Genomic DNA, 6,000 nt, shown 5'->3' on the forward strand with positions numbered 1-6,000 from the left:
TCGATGCAGAGGGGCTGAGGTTTTTTGACAGCACACCAAGCGGAACTGCGTGCAATCAGATCAAGCTGAGCCAGTCAAGAACCATGTACACACGGAAATCTCCCACAGGCATAGGCTGCCAGCATTTTTGAAGCCGTTGTAAATCCTATTGGCATATTAAAATGTTTTTTATCTACCGTTGATGATTTTGGATACACTGGCTTTTAGGTCGAGTTAATGAAAGCTATCGGCACATCATGAGTTGACCTTTTCATTTCTGGAAGCTTGTGTTTAATTTCACACTGCTGCTCTGCAAATAGTTGAACTCTTTTGATGTGTCTGTTAACAGTAATGCAATATTGCATTGCTTTGTATATATTTTATTTAAATACTGAACCTTGATCCTCTAAGCACAGTCGAATACAGTTTCAGGATCCACAGAAGTGTTTCTGTTTTACACTGCATGGTGTTCTTAGCTAGGCAATCGTCTCTGTGCGTGTGATAGTTTCAAACCTGACAGCAAGAGAAATTTAGACCATTTTTGTTTAGGCAACATCATCTCATGACGCAGCTGCTAGCTTCCAGGTTATTTTAAAATATCCTCCAGTCTACAGTGGTTGTGTTTGCATCTAAATCTGACTATAACGCATTCAACTGTCTGGCTTTTCACTCCACTCTAAATGTAATATATTGAGAAAGTCTTCTAGCTGAAACATTGGTCAAAGAATTTTGCAAACTTATGTATAGCATTGCTACAAACATCTAGATAATGTGGGATAATATAATTTGTTTAAACACAGGGGTGATTGAAATTGACCCCCTTGAAATAGAACTCCTTGGACCATTTTGATATGCATCTGTAACATGTTTAATTCATTCCTCCCATCAATCTTTTAAAACCTTTAAATATATACAAAAAGCTGCAACACACCACTTGTATAATATTAACCAGACCCACAAAGCAAGAGCTCCAGGTGGCAATATTCTGCTCTTGCATTAAGTACCTTACAGAATGCAGAAAGTGCCTACTTCATTTTTTATATTATTTTGCTTAAAATCAGTTGCCAATGAGAACCCATTCATATATCTTGTAATCAAAAAGTGAGTTATTTATTCTATTCTATATATTGTCTATTTTATATCATTTTATGTAAACTGTGACATATTCCACTTTGCAGAAACGATTTAATATTTTTTGCATCCTTTCAAATGTATACTGTAATAGCATATTGCAAAAAAATTAAAATAAAGTAAATCTACTCAATTCATTAAAGCATCTTGTATAACAATGCAATAGCATTTCCCTTCAAGTAGATTTCATTGCACATGTTAAACATGAATGTAACAAATGTAATTATTAAGTAGAATGGAAGCTGGAAACCTTTTTTATAGACTTTCCATATGTGCTGCCAAACACTAATCAAAGCTGACAGACTAGGAGTCGTACATTGCTGTCGAAATACATATGCTCTGTCTCACTGTCCCAGCCTATTCAAAGCAATTCAAAACACATAGCTAGAGATTCAAGTCGTAATTTCAAAGGCTCCTTTATTTTGGAATAATCTCTTTATTTTGTTATCTAAACTGAAACATTATCTTAACATTCTCTGGAGATAATTGTTGCTAAGAAAATACAATCCCTCAATTAGCCTTCTGGCATCTTTGTGGGGGAAAACAATGAATGTAATTGCATTTTACATCCAAAAAGCTGACCTACATATTTTTAAAGGTATAGTGTGCCATACAGTTTTCAAAATGTTTTTTACATATTGTTGAACAAATGTCAATCCTACAGGATTTTCCTTTTAAAATGTCAACAGTATATATTTGGCCAAAACCTTACATTTTCTCTTGTAGTCAATTCTTACCCCCAAATTTGTATTCTTTAGGATGAACACAGTGAGAGATGCCTGATAACTAAAGGGCAAGGAGCTTCAAATGTCCTCTTCTTTCTTAGCTATTTATGATGTTTAAAAGCAGCCTAAATGGTTCTGAAGTCTGTTGCTTCAATACTGAAATTTAATAATTTGTCTCAGAATCCATGTGGCATTATTTGTGCCTGTGGAATCCTTGTTGCCAGCTACATTGGAGTACTTCTTGATTCCAAAGGAATTGGGTGACCTTTCTATTGGATCTTGTAGTAATAAAAGTTGAAAGGTCACCACATCATGTGATTTCTTTAGAATCCAGAAGTCCTCAAAAGGAGTCAGCCACTACAACAACAATTCACATTTCTATAGCATCTATCTTTCATCACAAGGATCCCAAAGTGCTTCATGCACACAAACACATGAACAATTAAACCAATACATTTAAAACAGTCTAATAAATAATTTGATAAAATAGAAATTAAGAATCTGTATTCGGTAAATGGAAAGAGTTATAATTCAGTATTCCAAACAAATATGCAGAACATACTGTTTGTATTGTGAGGTTACGTGAGGACTAATGTAACCAGAATACAAGCTGTGCATCCCTTCACAGAGCGGAGGAAAGGACACAAGCACTGAGAAAGGCAAGCAGGGTGTGCACAAACATGATTCCATTATTATTCAATAATTGTACAATGTCCCACACATCTTATCCAGGATACTATTGTTCTTAGTAAGTATGAGTGCAATATTTATTCTGAATAATAATGGAATGTTGACTATACATGTGCAGGACTTTGTGAATGCCTGCTCAAGGCTAATTCTCTTATATGACCACAGGATAAGAATGGCATTTTAAATTCGACTTGCAAAACAAACGCATTACTTCATATGTATTCAGAACACTCATACTCAGAATAGTATTTAGAATATGTTTGCCGTTTAAACATAGTTATTGACAACAATAGATTGACAAAGCAGCGGTTTTCTGAGTTCATGATCCCACAACCATATATATATATATATATATTGGCAATTTGTCAAAAAAATGAATTTACCAGTGTGGCTCACTGACCTTGTCATAGGGTATCATATATAAATCTACACTTTTGTATCCTTAACACTTGATTACAGTGCTGGCTTTTAACAAGCATCTCTTGCTAGACTGACGCATGTTTATAATGCAGCTACTAGACTCCCTTCTCTAAATTCTGTGATCGTATCACTTCTATTTTGTATTCACTGCCCTGACTTCCTATTCATTTCCGGTATGATTTTAACATTCATTTTAATCTCATGGTCATCCTATGTTTGACTGAGCTGGAGGAACCTTTCTCTCTCAGATGATCCAGAAACCAGTCAGGAATGCTGTATCCTTGATGGCTTTAAGTCAGGCATTCTCTGAATATATTGCTGTTGTTTTTATCATTTCTCCTCCGCTGTACTGTTGTATCGTCCAATACCATACTATAAGTTCTGCAGTACAGAATAAAATGATGATTACAATGATGCATAGCAAAAATACACACAAAACATACAGTATGTTTTTTATATTTTTAGCATGTTGTTTTCCACAGCATTTCTGAACAGAAAGAAAAACAGATTTGTTTCATGCGTTACCAGCTTGTGCACCTGTTTACCATTTTCTGAAAGGAGACAAAAATGCAAAGCACATTTAGATTGCAGGGCAGCTCACATGCTGGGTAAACCAGTTTTGTAACATTAATATTATTCTTCTGGCACTGAATAAACACAATGGAGATTGTGCCATTGTGTTATATGCAATGGAATCTGGTCTATATTTATTGAAATGTATCCCGGTGACCTACATTTTTATCCCTTACATGGAAAGGGTGATTCCTCTAAGCCCTGTCTTTCACAAGTATAGACCCAGGCTGCATCAGCAGGCTCTTAGCTTGGTCCCTCGCGGGTGGCATTTCCTATCAGAAACCCACCAGCACATTTACACAATTAGGTTTGTAAAAATCTTTGTTTAACAGCCATTCGCCAAATTAAAAAAATTAAAAGAAAAATAACTGATGTCCCTGCAGGGCATGGTTACAGAAAATCGGGAACAGGAGCACTGCAGCACTGAGTGGAGATGCAGTGATGGCATACTCACAGATACAGCTGTGTGTCTCTGAAGCATTATACCAAGGTCAATCATTTCTAATTGTGTTATCCCGACTTTGTGTGCTTTGGACAGGTTTAAAGAAAATGTAGTTCTCCATTCTGGGATTGTCAATTTGCTCTAAAGAAGATGGATGGATTGATGGATTAGTGGGTGACAGACTGGCTAAAAACTAGAAAGGAAGACACAAATTGAATTGCCAAGTTTCATCTTTCCCACCCCTTAGACAAACAGAAATCATAATAAAGGGGGACTGGTTAACATAATCAACCTTCCTCATATACACCAATGAGGTTTCATCTTCCATCTTAATACCACTTACACTGAGGGCACTGCATTGAGCATATGTGAGGGAGGAGGCCTGGGGACTGGGGTACTCTTGGGGAGCAAAGTCTAAATGTGTTTGTTACATTGTTGATTGATTCATATCATTTCCACTGTTTATTTATTTATTTATTTCAAATGTAATTTGACAATTTGTAACAGCCAGAAATCTGTACACTTGCTGCCAGTCCAATAGAGGGCACATGCCTGACGGTGCAATCTGGGAAGCCATCAAGTATATAATATAAACTTGATGTTGGACAATCGCTGATTATTTGCGTCATATGTTAAAACATGCTGCCTATACCGGCTCCCTATTGGCGCATCCGGTAAAGGCGCTTAACGTGGAGTGCAGGATGCGCTCTATAGCCTGGATGTCGCCGGTTCGAGTCCAGGCTATTCCACAGCCGGCCGTGGACGCACAATTGCCCCGTAGACTGGCCGGGCGGCTGCGGGTTTGCCGGGTTTGCCGGTTTTGCAGAGCTACCAAGAATCAAGTGACGGAATTATCCAATCAGATCGCGTAGAACTACCAAGAATACTGAGCGTTTTCAACGATGGGAGATTATTTGAATCTTGAAGTCTTTTGGTTTATTTCGAAATACAATCATCTGAATACAATCATCTGAAGGTAAGAATTTGATTACATTATTATTTTAATTGTCACTAGTACTGTACGTATAGTCACCAAGACTTACAAAATGCCAATAATATATGTTCGCATTACAAATGTCAGCTGTAGAAATGCGCGGTTAGTAAACTCTGTCTATATTTTGTAATACAGTATTATCAATAAAAATACACGATTGACATTTTTATAATAAGTGTCATAATAAGAGTGTTAAAAAATGTAATATTATCAACAGCTAGAAACTTGTTTGAGGGACTGTTTTATCCAAAACGCCATTATATTGAATACATTTGTCCGTTATGGTAATGTATATAGTACCGTGGTATAGTGTTGCATTGCCATTATGTAGATACCGTGATATTTCTTAGAAATAAAAAGTACAATTGCATTATCATGGTGGTACTGCATTATAGTACCATAATAGTGCATTGTACATTGATAGTATAGGATACATTTTTTCAACAATAAATGCTCAAGTCCCTTTTGCCATTGTATAGTAGTGTTTATTTGTTTTCACCCAGTGAACATCTTTTTGATTTCTTGTTGTTTTGTGTAGAAACCTTTTATTTGGCCATTGTGACTTTTGTGTTTAGCCTATTTGTTTAATTGAAGTCTTTTGTTTAACTGCAACCTTGGTATTCTGTCACAAATGCTCTTTTTTCAGGATCAAACTGAACCCTTCTTTAGAAGAAAGGCTGATGGCAGGCTCAACCTGACTGATACCTCGGCTGCCTTCAAAGTAAAGGAGGAAAAACGCAGGAGACCATGGTATGGTACTTGGTGCTCATGGTACTTTAATGAGATAAAAGTACAAGTAATAATGCTAAGTTGTAATCTATTGATAGGATTCAGTTGGACCTGATAATATACCAGGATATGGAAGAGTCCAGGATTTGGCAGAATATCTTACCATGGAGGAAGCCTGAGAAATCATCAGCCTGTGGGAGGCTCTGGATGAACAGCGTACAGTGTACTCCCCAGGTCACCAGGCTTGTATTACTAAGGACAGGTTCAGGTCAACAAAGAAAACTGTTGCACCTGGGGTTGAGAGCACAAGACGGCAA

This window comes from Acipenser ruthenus, chromosome 10, assembly GCF_902713425.1.
Source record: "Acipenser ruthenus chromosome 10, fAciRut3.2 maternal haplotype, whole genome shotgun sequence".
Classification (NCBI taxonomy): Eukaryota; Metazoa; Chordata; class Actinopteri; order Acipenseriformes; family Acipenseridae; genus Acipenser; species Acipenser ruthenus.